Source organism: Anguilla anguilla, chromosome 5 (genome assembly GCF_013347855.1).
Source record: "Anguilla anguilla isolate fAngAng1 chromosome 5, fAngAng1.pri, whole genome shotgun sequence".
Classification (NCBI taxonomy): domain Eukaryota; kingdom Metazoa; phylum Chordata; class Actinopteri; order Anguilliformes; family Anguillidae; genus Anguilla; species Anguilla anguilla.
In genome coordinates this window covers 36,200,613-36,217,509 of record NC_049205.1, presented here as the reverse complement: position 1 = coordinate 36,217,509, position 16,897 = coordinate 36,200,613, and the positions used below count along the sequence as shown (strand labels likewise).

Genomic DNA, 16,897 nt, shown 5'->3' with positions numbered 1-16,897 from the left:
TTTGTATATTATCCTTTTGACTTTAATTTACAGTGTGTGGCACGTTGTGGTCTCAGAGCTAGAGAACATAAAGGCCACTATGTCATGCTGTCTCTTAGTTCTCATTCAGGTGGAGCATGGACATTGGACGGCACCAATGGACACTTTATGTGAAACTAATTGGTTTATGAAATGGTGCCCCATTGTTGTTTTTTGTGTTAGCAGAAGCTAAAGTATTAACCCACAGAAAAATTTGAATTTCAAGGACTAAGTTTCCTGCATTCTGGTTATTTTTTAAAAGTATGAAAATAACAAAAATAATTATCACACTGCAACTGTATTTTTGTGGGAAACAGGCCTACATTTGAATTAAAAAAACAAGTTTCAACAAAAACACAATTTAAGAACGTCCATTCAAGTTTTACAATCCATCTTAATATGCTGTGGAAATATAGTGAAATAATCAGTGTTGGGGAAGCACCTTTAAAAATGTAGTTAACTAAGCTACCAATTACCCGACTCTGGAAGTAGTTAAACTGTAGCACAGCTACCAATAAGAGAAAAGTAGTTAACTACAGCTACTTTAAAAAATCTGTTACACTGAAGCAACTTCATGATAAAACAGAATTTAGGTAATCTAGGAGAAATGCCAGACATTGACTAATGCTACTGTTTTCATGCTCAGACCCTCTTTAAGTAACATAAAATGAATTCATAAGTAAACAATTCATTTAGCCACACGTTCTTTCAAGTTGATTTTACAGGAAAAATGTTCGGGGTGAGTTCTCATGAACTTAACATAGTTCAGTTTTAATAAGCAATGAGATAACCTTAACAAACCAGACACATTTCTGTCACTTCCTCGTCAGCAATTTGTCTGTCTCACTACTTCTGAGGAAAAAAGAATCACTCCCTGTATGCATTGATTCCACCGAACCTATCGGCAAGTAGCCAGACAGTGCTTCATATTATTTTAACTAAACTGGACTGATGGTGCAATGCATGCTTTTGCACCCTCGTAGAACCGACTATGCTATAAGGAAGTGCAAGAGGAGACTGCGACCACATGGTTTAATAATCAGGATGTGTGCTTATGTCTCTGGGGACTCACTCACTCACAGGGCTGCGAATATACAAATGTGTGCTTGGTCTCTGTGCCCATGGAAGTGGAGCATCTCCTTCGAGTTTCTCATATTATGGCAACTGGGAGAGCAGGAAGGAGGGAGTGAGAGAGACAAAGAAAAGAAGGGAATCAGACAGAAGGAGTGACAGAGGTGGGACCCAGTGTGATAACGCCAGAGAACTGGAAAGGTTCCAGGATTACCTAAAACAAAGTGCAGATGCTGTGTCAGCTGTGGCACATTAACTACTGTACACTTTCCTGTGGAATCTAGACACCCGCTCCACACCAATCCCCGAGGAATCTAAAGAACTGGACGTACTGATCTCTAAACATCCCGGAATCTAATATATGGTCCGCACCGATCCCAGAAGAGTCGGGACTCTAACATACTGTCCACGCCGATCCCAGAGCGATCGGAAATCTAAAACACCACATCCCGCTGACAGGCCACTGAGAGGCATCTGAGTTTAACACAATGAACTGAAGTGACTCTGTCATCACTCCCGAGGATAATGCACGTGCATCAGGAAGCCCGTGACCCAGAAAGAATTCTCAAATAAGGCAAAAAAAAAAAAAAAAAAAACAGTCTGACGAGTTCACTGGCAGAGTTAGCAGCTGTGCCTCAGCGGTATTAGCTACAAATGCCATCGTGCATGTTGTTTTGCTCCGAAGTGATGAAATAAACAAACGTCAGGCGAAGGCAGACTCCTCTGCGAGCCACGCATAGCCCCGCCACGCCTTTGGAGAAGCCGCCGGAAACGGGCTGCTCCACTGTTACACGCGAGACACCTGGCAAACCCCTGGAATAGCGAGCTGCTTTTCAATTTACTCCTACCCCTTATCCTCCGTCTAACGGCAGACCCCAGGCGGGGCGCAAAACACCGGCTGAACCCACCCCAGAACATCAGGAGCTGCAGATCAGAATTCCCCCCCCCCACCCCCCAGCCCTTCCCCTACTCCTCGGAGTGCTTCCTCCTGTATCCAGGTGTAATGGCCCCGGCAGCTCCGGCGCTAAACTCCAACAAAAAATTCTCCTAAGCCCTGAATGAAAAGGCCGTGTTCGGAGGGGCGTTTAAGGGCCGGGAGATGATCCGCTCGTCAGGCTCCCTTTGTCGGGTGAATGGCAGGCCGAAAGCCGCTGACACGGATGGCTTGGGTTTGTTTTTCCAAGGGTTTCATCAGGAAAATCCATCTTGCTCCAGGGCCCTGGATCTGCCCCCGCCCAACCCCCCCCCCCCCTTTTTTTTTGTCACACCTGCGGATCTGTTTCTCCGAGGACGGGCGCTTTATATTCAGGCTCACGTCCCAGCCGGAGATCGGCGGCCGACCTCCACTTTCCCGTAAATCCGCTAATTCTACCACGGCCCCACTTGCTTCCGCTATCAGGAGTCCATCTATGTTCCTCAAACACCCCTGGCTTATAGGCCCCTCAGCCCTGCTGTCTTAAGCCATTGGGTCTCATACTTCAGACTTCAAAATCAAGATCAAGATAAAGACAGAACATCCACTCCCAAAGCTATCTGAGCTGGAACGCATCTTCAACGGTCAATGTATGAAATCAAACCCGGTCGAAAGATGTTCAAATAAATTCTACCAGGCGGCAAACGACAACCAGGAAAATAAATTGATTGCAACCTAAAATCTAATGACATTCTCAGAGATGTGCGTTGCGGTTATGCAATGCACAAGGAATCAGGATTTGGAACAGTCTGGATCCCAGGGTTCCAGGATCAACAATCTTATGATAATGCTGCTGACAAGAGATGATTTAATACTGTGTTAACATGTAGCGGGACACCGTTCTCGGGGCTACAGAAACACTGCGCAACCTAAAACAACAGTCCAGGAAGGGACACCTGCGGAGTCCAGCATGGAGTATCTCTCCCCTTATCCTGTCAACAAGCTGCAGGACTCCCATTATCAGCAGTGGCCATGCGCTGCTACAGTCGCGGCCATATCTTCCCTACAGTTCATATATGCCTGCTATGCGCAGGACATTGAGACTACGGATACAGAGCGTGCTGAGAATAAAGAGATGCACCGAGACGCCTCGGCGTGTCTCTCTTTAGTCACAGTCTTTCCCTCTTTACTCTCAGTGTGACTAAAAAGAGACACACTGAGGCTAAGAGGCACACTGCAACTAAGGAGACTCAAATGGGATGAAACCTGAAGAGAGACACTGAGGCTAAAGCGAGACAGGCTAAAGCTGAACAATCGATGAAACTAGAGACAGACACGATGAAACTAGGGACGCTTAGGCTAAAGAAGGCGCACTAAGTCTAAATGGATAAACACGCTACTGCTAACAACTGACACTGAGACAGAAGTGAAACACGCCGAAGCTAAAGAGAGATCACACGAAGCTAAAGAGACACACCTACTTAAACAAAAGAAAGACAAACTAAGAACATGCTTAAACAATGTTATTTGCACCTATTTTCACTGGTGCTCTCAGCCATGAAAAAGCTCCAAATCCTGAGGAGAACAGGCCAGAGAGAGGCTGGTTGCGCAGCCCGCTAAGAACGATGTGTGCATAGCTTTCTGTAGCCCCTTGCGTGGGGGATTTCGCTCGCAAAAGCTGAATTCTGCTGGGGGGGCTCTGAACCAGCAGGCATTGTCAACCTCTCAGCAAACAGAAAACAGCCCCAGCAAACAGCATTGTTGGAACCCCCCACGGTCTGTCAATAATGCCACAGGAACAGCTGCTGCTGGTGATCACCTGAGCAGACCGGGGGGTTGAATGAGGTCACACCGGGACTGCCATCCTCCTGGAAAGCAGTGGCTTTTAATGAAAGCTTTGACTGTTTCCCCCAAACAGTCGCAACACATGGAATTCCTCTGGACGACAGCGCAAACGTGTAAATACTGTCCAATCGGCAGGGCTAGAATAGAACGGGGCACACGTTTAAACACACAGCAGCAGAGGGAAGGTACAACAAACTCTCCCGGTCTGTCCCAGTTTTTTCTCCTCCATTCTGTCTCCAATCTCTCAGTCTGCTCCAGTCTACTCAGTCTCTCGTTGTATTTTTTCTCCACCAGTCTACTCCATGGTCTGTACTCTCCCTGTCTCTCCCAGTCTCTACTGCCTCCCAGTCTGCCCCAGTCTAATCTCTCCCAGTCCCTCCCAGACTCATCCAGTCTCTCTCAGTCTCCTCTAGTCTCTCTCAATCTCTTACAGTCTCTCTAAGTCTTTACCAGTTTCCCAGTCTCTCTCAGTCTCTCTGTCTCCTCCAGTCTCTCTCAGTCTCTTCCAGTCTCTTCCAGTCTCTCTAAGTCTTGACCAGTTTCCCAGTCTCTAATCTCCCAACACTTTTTGTGATGACTCACAGGGGAAATTACACACAGACCCCCTGCTGCCTCTCTCTTCAAGAGGGAGATGGACAGGAGCTCCAAACCAAAACAGTCACCTGACACCCTAGCAGAGCTCCATACAGGATGCCACCAGTCACAGATAATCTGTCATTCTTCCCTCTGCCAGGCAGGCCATTATGAGTGCATCTATTGTATTCTGAATGTGCTGTGTCCTTTCTGCACGTGTTGTGTCCTTTGCATGTGTTCTGAGCTCGGCCTAACTTTTCTGAGCGCTACGCGTGCATATGTGTGTCTCAAACGCGTTCCCTGCGCATCCTGCGCTCGAATCGCAATCGGGTGTGGCGAGTGTGTCGTGGGTGCGTTCTCTTTCGACGAAAGGAGATTTAAAGAATTAAATGTGAGAGGTTCTTTTCCTGTGCATCATGTGTTTCACATTAACAGTGAGCCGAACCTGCTCTCTGTCAAGGGGAACCACAACCCCCAAATCCCATTTATTACACATCCACAAACCTTCTGAGAGCACCAGGAAATGCCCCCGTACTGTGCGCGTGTGTGTGTGTGTGTGTCTGTGTGTGCGTGCGCGTGCAGTGCACGATGCGCATAGCATTACGCAGCAGCACTTTGGAAATGAGCTGCAACCAGATGGTTGTAGGTTTGATTCCCACTGTGCTGCTGCTGTTTCCTCCAGTGAGGCATGTAAAATGAAATACCGTAAAACAATATCCAGCTTTATAAACACATATCAATAAACGTTTGACTTAAATGTTGCCCTGGATAAAGAAATCTGGAAATCAAATGAAAAGAGGTAACATGAGTCCATTGTGCATGTGTGTGCAACATGGGGTGCCGCCACAGAGTAGTCTTCAACAGGCCAGAAACTAAACACACTATAGTGTCTTCCACGCTTCACTAACATGGTCTCTGACACACTATAAAAACACTCTCTTTCTCTCTCCCCTCTCTTTCTCTCTCTCTCTCTCTCTATATATATATATATATATATACATTCTCTTTTTCTGTTTTGCTCCATTCAGTAAGCTCTGGTAAGTTCATTCCTGCAGAGCACAGAGAGGCTGCTCTTTGCCGCGGCAGTAAAGGTTTGTGTTTTTTGAATTAGGGCAGGCTACTGTACGCTATTCAGCAGAACGTTTGGGAAAGCATAATTCTCAGGGCTCGGCAGCGGCTAATGGAAAGTCACTTAGGGCCCCCGAAAAGCACATCTACGAATATTTCCAGGCAGGACTTCGGAAAAGGCCATTACGCAGAAGTCTGGCTGCCTGTTCGCATGGGTTAGAAGGAGACAGAAACGATGGATAGAACCAGAAATAAGAATCGCTATTGACCTCAGAGTAGTTCTAGGAAGTGTGAATCCGGCCTTTGAGCTGTAACACATGGGGGAAGTACTGTAGGAAGTAGACCGGCGCATGGTAACCGTTTCCATCGGACTCTCTATCGAAGTGGGTTGGTCCGCTGATTTTGGAGTTTTGACCCAAATACGTCAGGAAAAACTGTCATCAATGTCCCTGACCCCCAGTTCATATGTATAAAGGGCAGACCTGTCCTAAGTCAACATTTTAAAAAATTCAGCCCTGTCCAATTTCCATGCTTATTAAGGGCACCCTGTCCCATGTCCATGCTTCTGAAGGGAGGCCCTGTCCCATGTCCATGCTTACAGTTAGAAGCCCTGTCCCATGTCCATGTTTATAAAGGACAGCCCTGTCCTACATCCATTTTTATGAAGAGAAGCCTTGTCTTGTGTCCATGTTTAAAATGTGCAGCCCTGTCTCATGTCCATGTTTATAAAAGACAGCCCTGTCCTGCGTCCATGTTTAAAAAGTTCAGCCACGTGCCATGTCCATGTTTATAAAGAGAAGCCCAGTCCCATGTCCATGTTTAAAATGTGCAGCCTTGTCCCATATCCATAAAGGACAGGCCATTCTACAGTATATGCTTATAAAAAGCAGCCCTTTCCCAATCCAGACACTATTATCCCCATTCAGTAAGCCGCCACTGACCTGCCATTATGACCCCCTGGCACACACTCAGTCTCTTCCTCCCATAAGAAAAAGCATGAATGCAACATTTAAATATTCACAAGCAGCATCTGCAATAATTCCAGATTTGAAACAAAGTCCTCCTTCAAAAAATTGTACAAATACCTCTCAGTATAAAACCACATCACACAAGCATGCACACACACGCGTTCACACCCACACCCGCCCACACACACCCACAAACACACACACGCACACACACCCATCCCGAATTCTGAGAGGCTCAACTCCCAACAAACCCTTTTTCATACCTGCCCTTATTAACCCAGACATTTGGACAGCAGCTGTAATAAAAATGCCCAGCCTGTCATTTCTGTGAGTCACAATTAAAAGGCTGTCAGCATCTGTGGCTGTTACGCACAGGAATCAGAAAACAGAAAGCACATTCTGAGGTTGGGGGGGGGGGGGGGGGGGGGGGGGGGGGGGGGGGGGGGGTAGGGGGGGGCAGATTTGTGTCTGTGGGGGGATAGCAACAAGGGACAACAAACAAAGAAACAAGACAGCAAGCCAGGAGCAGAGCGGGTGAGATTGAGGAATCAGGCCTTACCTCAGGCGGAGCAGCTGACGGCCAGAGCAAGGGGAAAGCCTCATATCTGACTCTGTTTATCTGGGAGGAATGTGGCGTGGTGGAGAGCTCTGCAGCTGCAGCCGGGCCGTACGCTCAGCGTCTCTAAACTGGGGATGAAAAGAGAAGTCTTCATTACCAGCCCAGGACACGCCCCCTTCCACACACCCAGCCAGTAGCGCGCTCCCATTTAGATTGGCAGGCACAGACAGCCCCGGCCAAGGAGAAAGTGATTTATCTGCCAAAGAAAACCTCCACAGCCCTAACAGCGTGCCAACACCGTGCAACGTGGAGGAGGAAGCTGGAACTGAGGAGAGAGAGGGAGAGAGGGAGGGAGAGAGAGAGAGAGAGAGAGAGAGAGAGAGAGAGAGAGAGAGAGAGAGAGAGAGAGAGAGAGAGAGAGAGAGAGAGAGAGAGAGGGGGGGGGACCAAAAAGAGGAAGGAAGTGAAAGAGAAAAAGAGCGTGAGGAAAAGAGAAGGGGATGAAAGAGAGGAAAAGAAAGAGAGAAGGAGGAAGAGAGAAAGAGAAGGAAGAAGAGAGTGTGACAGGGAGGGAGAAAAGAGATAAATATAAAAGAGCGAGGTAGGAAGACGGGAGACGTAGGGAATGCAGACAGAATGAGCAGAGGGAGCTGGGAATTCTGGAGTGTTTGTGGAAACTGTTTACCTGCTGTCATTTCAATTGCACCACGGAGAGGGAGGGTTGGTTAGACAGAGAGAGGGAGCGACAGTGAGAGAGAGAGGGGGGGAGGGGGGGAAGGAAGAGGATGGAAGGGAACAGTTATTCTAATGAAGGGAAAAAACAGGATGGAGAAAAGGAGTAAAATAATTTAAATCAGGTTTTTGAGCCCACAGACAAAACAGACTGGAACAGAGAGCAGCAGTTGTGCCTTTTTTATACTCCTGCAGCCACTCATCATATTCTCCAATCCAGACCAGACCACACTGTGTCTGACTAAGCCTGTCCAGCACCCTGTCTGACTCCCTGCAGGCTGGGGGGGGGGGGGGGAGGGCGGGGGGTAGAAGGTGTACAGAACAGAGAGAGGGTATAGAACATGGGGAACGGGAGGGTAGAGAAGCGGGGGGGGGAGAAGAGGTAGAGAACTGGAGGGAGAGAGGGTATAGAATGAGGGGAGAATGGGTATAAACGGGGTATAGAACAGAGGGAGAGAGAGTATAGATCAGGGAGAGAAAAGGGGTATAGATCAGAGGGAGAGGAGGTATATAACAGAGAGAGTCAGTAAACCACAGTAAAGAGAGGGTATAGAACAGAAGGAGAGGGGCTATAGAACAGAGAAGGTACATGATCAGATACAGCATGTAGGGGGAGGGGTGCATTTCAAAGCCAAACCTTTCAAAGTTTTGAAGCTATACTGATGAGCATCTGCACAAAACAACTGACAGCAAAACAGAAACACAACAGCAATCTCTCAATCCGTGGAAGCGCTGCTGTAAAGGGCTCACAGAGCGGCATTCAAACTGTATCGCCCCGTGCCTCAGAACCAGCACAGCCGCACAGCTGTGTCTGGGGGAAATGAAACATAACACAACCAGCCTTTAGCGCTTAGAAATGCCTAACTTCACAACAACCCAGAACAAAAAAAATCCATAACCTAGAGCGCTTTCCCATTTAAATTCTAGCATGGAAACTAGGACTTTGATGTCTAAGTTGCTTCGGTAATGCATTATTATGTATAGCACATAAATCAAAATGATGGGAATTCAATTAATTCCGGAGCAGAACGTGAAAAACAATGCATGAATAACAACCAGCTGTCTCAACTGTTTCAGTCCGGCGTCCAACCGAGACAACAGGGACCGATGCTGCTGCAGTACTGCTCTCCACCACTGGGCGTCCTCAGCGCCAATGTGCAGGGCTTTATTCTTAAAACCAAGCCAGTGTCCTTCGCTTCAGCCTGCAACATGACTTTCCTCTTTATTCACTTTGAGAACTGGTCCCATCTGAAAAATGATGTGACCCCCAACTCTGATCTTGTTAAAGTCAGAAAAATTGTCTTGTCTGAAAACCTGGTGTCTAAAAAAGCTCTTTTTATAAACAAAAAATCTTGATTTTAGAGGGTGCTAGCAAGGCAATCTCATCAATTATCATACTAATGAGCAATGAGAATTGCATTAACCACTTGTCTTTGTGATGTGATGTCACCAGATGAAAGTAAATGGCTCAAATTATGTTCATAAAAAGAAGAAATATACTTGGTTGCATACCTTTTAAGTTGTTACTTCATTGATAAAGATGAAGGAAATCCCCACAGTGATAATTAAGTTTTCCACGAACAGGGGGGAAGTCATGGTACTTGTGTCAGGTCAACCGGGAAGGAGAAACAGTCTCACTGGAGAACTGACCTCACCCCCAAAACTACCCAACACATCCGAATGTACATATCTCCACATACCTGCATGCAGAATTACAAGCTTGCACACACACACACACACACACACACACACATGCATTGCTCAGTGGTGACAGTTAAGGATTGAGCCCACTGCCAGAGTGAGGAATTGGATAGTCCAGCTTACATCGTTTCTCACAGTCAGTAAACAGCAATATAAAGACTTTGTCCTCACTGCACAACAGTATAAATGGTCCCAGGTCACTGTGCAGCAGTTTACACAAGGTGTACAACATAAACGACTTCTTATCACTGTGCAGCAGCATAAAATGTCCCTCGTCACTGTGTAGCATCATCCATCACTGTGTGGCACTCTAAAGCTTCCTCTGTCACTGCGCAGCCAATAAAGCTTCCCCCATTACTTTTCAGTAATGTAAAGCTGGCACCCACATCAACCATAATGCTGTAAAACACACGTTGCCATGCTGATCAATACAGAAATAACCACCTGCAGGCTGGCTAAGAAAATCTACTCAGTCTGCCATAGCAGCTAGTCACGAACAGGCATAGATTGCAGCCATATGCCCAGTTCCTGCACGTAGAACCTCAGCTGGCTATTGGCAACCCGCGGTCAGCCACTGAGCCAATCAGAGAGTACGAGGGTGTGACTTGAGAACCATTAGAGCTTCCATGCAAAGTAAACACTGTAGGAAAAGGTACAGGCAGTGCTTTCAGTATTCACTGTCTAAGAATGAAGGAAAGCAAACTAAAGAATGGTAATTCCAGGTTTCACCAGCTCGGGTTAGTCTAGGGGCATCGGGTTAATGCCTAGAGGGCATATGCTGTCTCTCTTCCTCTCTTATATGCATACACTCACTCGCACAAACGCGCACACATGCACGCACACACACACACACGTGCGCACACATACACACACGTAGACATGCAAACACACACACACACGCGCTGTCACACCGCAGAGGAAAGAAAATGTTCTGCAGGTAGAGGAGTGACAGAGCTGCGCAGATGAGGGTACCAGAGCTACGCAGACGAGAATGACTGCAGCCTCTTCCTAGTCACAGAAATGGCATTATTTTACTCCGTAGTTATTTTACACAGCAGGTGCTCTTATCCAGAGTGTCTCACAATGCAGGAGATGCAGAAAGGGGGAGGGGACTCCCGTGGAATTTCACACTGACCCTGGCGCCCTGGCGGAGCACCGAGAGGGGCGTGACTTAGGGCCATCGCACCCTGGTGTGTCATGCCCCCCCACCTCCGCCTCCCCTGCACCCACAAACAGATGGTCTCACCAGTGCAAATTCAGGCCACCCCAGGGACTGTGGACTTAGCGGCCCGGCGATGTGTACTCGCCCCGCCGTGTGGACCCAGGAGTGTGGACGTTCCCAGGCCAGTGTGGGTCAGTCGGCCAGGGGCAGGAGAAACGGGTGACCTTGGTCACGGGGTCACGCAGGGCTAATGTCCTGCCTTCTCAAATGCTACCTGTAGCCAGGGTCAGTCCCCTTGCTAAGGTGAAGCTTTTTTTTTTTTTTACAAAAATGCTACCAGTAGCCAGGGTCAAACTTCTTTCTAAGGTAAAGCTAACCCTTTACAAAAACCCTACCTGTAGCAAGGGTCAAACCTCTTTCTAAGGTAAAGCTAACCCTTGACAAAAACCCTACCTGTAGCCAGCGTCAAACCTGTTTCTAAGGTAAAGCTAACCCTTTACAAAAACCCTACCTGTAGCCAGCGTCAAACCTGCTTCTAAGGTAAAGCTAACCCTTTACAAAAATCCTACATGTAGCCAGCGTCAAACCTGCTTCTAAGGTAAAGCTAACCCTTTACAAAAACCCTACCTGTAGCAAGGGTCAAACCTCTTTCTAAGGTAAAGCTAACCCTTTACAAAAACCCTACATGTTGCCATCGTCAAACCTGTTCCTAAGGTAAAGCTAACCCTTTACAAAAATCCTACCAGTAGCCAGGTGTTATCCACTTTCTAAGCTAAAGCTACCCATCATCAAAGTCTACCAGCAGTTAAATGTCACTCCTGTTCTATGGTAAAGCTATCAACTTTACCCAGCTCTACCTGTACCCAGGGCCAGTCCCTTTCTGAGGTAAAGCATTGCTTCTCAAAAGGTATTAACTTGAAGTCAATTAAAATTACAATGGTTTCTTGGCAGGACAATTGCAGCAGTATTGTGAAAACAAATGCAGAATATACTATATTGAACTAGAGTATTTGGACACCCCTTGGTCTGGGGCTGTTTTCCATGGTCTGGGCTACGCCCCTTAGTTCCAGTGAAGGCAATTAACTCTACAGCATGCAATCACATTCTAGACAATTCTGCGCTTCCCCAACAGTTTGGGGAAAGCCCTTTCCTGTTTCAACATGATAATGCCCCCAGGCACAAAGTGAGGTCCATATAAAGGTGGTTTTGTCAAGAATGTTGTGGCCCTGACCTTAACCCCATCCAACATGGGATCAATTGGAAAGGCAATTGCGAGCCAGGCCTTGTCACCCAATCAATGCCCATCCTCACTAATGCTCTTCAGGCTGAATGTAAGCAAATCCCTGCAGCAATGCTTCAACATCTAGTATAAAATCTTCCTAGAAGAGTGGATGTTGTTATAGCAGCAAAGGGTAGACCATTTCCATATTATGCCCATAATTTTGGATGAGATGTTGGATGTCAGGTGTCCACATACTTTTGGCCATGTAGTGCATATCAAATGGTATACAAAATAACTAACCACACTGTATTGTATAGCATACAAATGTTAATGTATAAACATTATAGTAATTATGATAATATTATCATTTAAAAAAATATTGTAATATCAGAATATTATAATACTGAAAATATTATCTTGCTCACAATCTGTCTCTCACACCAGGGGGATTCCTCAATAATAAATTGGAGGGGGGTGTGGTCAATCAATAAGACCCACCACTACCACATGAAACACAAACACACACACACACACACACACACACACGCACATACACGCACACACACACACACACAAACACACACACACACAAATACACGCGCAAGCACACACACTCCTCTCTATCTCTCTCAGACACACACTTAAAAAGACCCCAGCTGACTGTATGTTTATTTACTCTTGAAACCCCAGGCCTTTTCCCTTTACTGCTGCTATACAGGGTTCATTTGGAAAGTGTGAGCCTGTTCTGAATTAGCCAGGCTCAGGCTCACACACATTCCCCCACCGCAGTCTCTAATTACTGCCTGTGTGTCGTAAACCTATTATGACGTCCATTTGATTTATTGACTCTGTAGGGGGCCAAGACGGGTGCTCGTCTTGAGCTTGTATTCAAAGTACTGCGCTCACTTTCCCTTTAATTTCAGCAAACAGAGACACAGCTACAGGCCTGGACACACTACCAGCACTGCTGAGGATGTGCTGTCCTTGACAGACTACAGAAACTCGTGCTGGGTTGTCACATCCCACAAACTCCATGAGAAACACACTTTGAACAGGAAACACCCTCTGTCACACCTTCAACCCGAAATACCTTGTAAACAAGCCCCAGCAGGATAGACACTCTCACACACTGCTAAAAAGGAAATAATCTGTTAAAACCACCAGCAGGAAATACACTGCTATTTCATCAAAAGCCCCTTGTAAGGTGTGCTCTGCTTTCCTTTCTGAGCTTGTTCATCTAAATTAAATATAGAAAATAAAAGAATTCTTATCCCGCAACTTATACACAAGCTTGTTGATAACCACAATATATAATGAGAATGGAAATCATTTTTTATAATCTAATACTGTGGATATTGCCGGGACCTGACCACCCAAAGTGCACGATAATATCCTGGCAACAGCATCAAACAGCATCAATTTTTTTTTCAATTTGGCATCTCCAGTTCCACCCGAATTTGGAACGTTCAATTTGCAAACTATGTACAAGTGCGCTCATGCCAGCTAGTTGTCCAGGTTATGGTGACCTCCCATCTTGAATACTGTAACTCCCTCCTTGCAATCCTGCCAGCTTATGCCATACAGCGACTACAGATGATTCAGAATGCTGCTGCCTGAATTGTCTTCAACCTTCCTAAATTCTCTCACGTCACTCCCCTGCTGAGATCACTCCACTGGCTCCCGGTCGCTGCCAGGATCGGGTTCCAAGTCTTGACCCTCACCTACACTGCAGCCAACAAGACAGCCCCTGCCAACTTACAGAACCTGATTCAATCCTACATGCCAGCTCGACCACTCTGCTCTGCTGAAACAGGGCGACTTGTACCCCCTGCTATCCAGGGGCGATATAGCTCAGGAGGAAGAGCGGTTGTCTGGCAGTCGGAGGGTTGCCGGTTCAATCCCCCGCCCTGGGCGTGTCAAAGTGTCCCTGAGCAAGACACCTAACCCCTAACTGCTCCCAACAAGTTGATTGGTACCTTGCATGGCAGCCTTTCACCGGTGGTGTGTGAATGGGTGAATGAGAGACATCAATTGTAAAGCGCTTTGGATAAAAGCGCTATATAAATGCAGTCCATTTACCATTTACCCTGCTATCCAGGTGAATGGTTCTCGTTTGGTCTACTTTGTTCCTGTAGTACTTTCATGTTACACAAGCACTTCCTGTATGACTGTCATGTGACATGCACCTCCACCCAGCACTTATATTGCACTTGTATTGTTATCTTGATGTTGTAGCTTGCTGTCATCCCTCCTAGTTGGACTTAACATTACACTCTGACCTAGCCTATGCTAACTGTGTTCATGGCTATGAATAACTGTTACATAATGAGTATTGTACCTTATCGGACCTGTGTTTTGTAGTTGTTCCAATGACCTTTGGTGTGCGCATATTGTATGTCACTTTGGATATAAGCATCAGCCAAATAAATGTAATGTAACGTCATGCTGTCAATGGCTCCTGCTGCCAGCTCAGCAGAGGAAAGAACTCACGGTTCTCCTCCGAAACAACTGGTGTCAGCTAGCTGCTTCTTTCATAACGCAGTCACAAGCTGTACATGCTCAGAACAAAGCAGAGGAGACCCAATCAAACACATGTGCACAGAGAGCAAGCTACGGGCGCTCAGACAACCAACAGGGGCCGCTTGGAGCCAAGTGAGCTATCCAGCAGCTCCACAGTCCCCTCTTGTTTTGACTGAGTAAGACACATTCAGCTTTAACTCCACCAGTATTAACTACATGGATATGGTCATCATATGTGTAGCCTCAATGCAGTATTGGCAGAGAAGGTTGTCATAGTAGAAGACCACAAACAGAAGTGTTATGAAATGAGAGGCAGTGAAATGTTCATATGCACTCTCTTGGTTGCTTTAGATGCACATGTTGCTCAGTACACTCAGTACTTGGCTTGGTACAGCTTTTTAAAGATTTTAAAGAGACTTCAAAAAATAACTGATTAAAATTAAATTCTACAGTGCCACATCAGCAATCTATGCATATATCCAAAAGAACCCCTTGCCCCTAGTAATACACCCACTAAGTATGTGCTTGTGATTGGCATGTAAACAACAAACACAGGAAGCTACATTTTTGGTTCCACAGCGAATGACACTAACCCAAACTCAAAATCACTAGTTAAAGGTAAGTGGCAACTGCAATGCATGCAGGGCGTTAACAACGTCTGATTAAGGCAATCGGAAGTCCTTAAGTGCAACATTGTTTTTGCTTTGCTAGGCTGCCAAAAGATTGAGCCAGCCCATAATTTCCCCTGGCTCCACTCCAACATTCAAAGGCAACCAGACAACACACTCTTGTCCTTAAATCACTGACTGGTGTGCATCAAACCATGTGCGCTTCATGTAGAACTTGTATACATCTTTTGGGGGAAGTCAAGGTTATAGAAGAAAGGCTATAGAAGAGGGGTTCTCTGCTCCTATACAAACACGGGAGATATTGCTAAAATTTACAGCACTGGTTCTTCAGTTCTATGGTTCTACAGCTCTATGGGTCTACAGTTCAGTAGTTTCAAGCTTCTCAAATCCCAGGACTAGTTACCAAATTGAAAATCTGTCTGATGTCAATGGAAGCGCTATGCCAGGAATACTTAATACTGGCCGTCAAGGCCAGCAGTACTGCAAACCTTCTTTTCTACCCAGTAGTTAATTGTTCAATGAATGTCACTCATTGGCCATAGATTTAACTAACCTGGTGTCCCAGGTTTAAATCAGTCCTGATTGGAGGGGAAGAATAAAAATCAGCAGAAATACTGGGCCCAAGGGCCAGATTTCAGTATCATTGCTCAACGCACATGATGCATATTCGTTAATAACCTAAGTACATAGTCTAATTTGCATTAATACAAGTAATCAAAATCACAGAGTGAAATGCCTTGTGATAACTTACCAATTAAGATGCCTTCTTAATATTAGATAACTATCTTCTAATTCTAGTCTTGTAATTGAAGTTATCACAAACTAGAATGGAGCTTGAACTTATATGAAAAAATGGGCTAAGAGATGAGGGAAACATGTTACTGCCACTCCTAATCTGGAATCTATCAGCCAATAGCCCAGAAGATTTGATTTCTCCATCTGAGAAGTACTGTTTGCTCGAACTGTCGAAAAGTAGTTATCTGTCAGCCAACCATTGCCATTCTTGTTTGTAAATATTTGTCAACGGCCTGGTTTTGAATGGCCTCCAGATTCCTTACATAAGTTTGCTGAATTCTTTAATGCAGTAGTCACTGCAGACACGGTTTTTGACTAGACAGGACTACAGAATGTATACTGTACATTATTAGTGTGTGACCCTTGGGATTCATACCTATTTCTGACTCTGCTGGCACCTCTGAATATGTACATACCAGGTAAGTATCAGGTAAGTGTCTTTGGCAGGGGAAATAACAAACGGTTTTCATATTAGGCTCTATTTTGAAAATATTACTAGAGATAGATTAATCCTTTTTTAAAATACAAACAACCTACATCCCTTGGCTATGATTACACACCTCAATGAAATTTCTGGGACATACCACTAACTAGCAATTTGACCGAACATACCAAGAGTGAAATGTTACATTTAACTCTGAGGTTGGGGTAAAAACTAACAAGGCGCAGAGTACACATAACAACCATAACAATGTTTTTTGTGGCCTACCTATATCAGCGAAAATTTAACACAAGACTGTACATTATTCTCTGGTTCCCATCTAATGTCTGTTTGATCCAAACAGCTGTATCAGTCGATGTGACCACGTTGCCTAAAGTCAGAACTGAGTTAAATAAATGTACAAAGATCTAGTCGAGTTGAACAAATCCAATCAACTGGTTAATTAATAGTCTACTGACAACAGGCTAACAACTCCGTTCGGTTTAACCCCGCAGGTCAGGTGTCTGCATTTTTGCCTTGCTAGCAAGCACAGCAGGCTAATACGCTAAATATCAAAACTGTGCGATCTGTTAGTCAGTAAAAGACTGCTTACGATTACATACAATTGGAGTCCTTGACATACACACACAATACGTTAGCCGAAAAACACTTTCGGTAAAAACATTCACTTGCATATAGC

General features: G+C 45.6%; 1 protein-coding gene across 2 annotated transcripts in view; it reads right to left on the bottom strand.

The window, feature by feature from the left end:
- Positions 1-16,897, bottom strand: part of LOC118228126 (zinc finger protein 469) — a 211,904-nt gene that overhangs the window by 46,715 nt on the left and 148,292 nt on the right. For both annotated transcript variants that reach the window (XM_035419439.1, XM_035419440.1), the window contains one exon: positions 7,016-7,143. The gene's annotated coding sequence lies outside the window, so the exon portion shown is untranslated. The remainder of the gene's footprint in view (positions 1-7,015; positions 7,144-16,897) is intronic.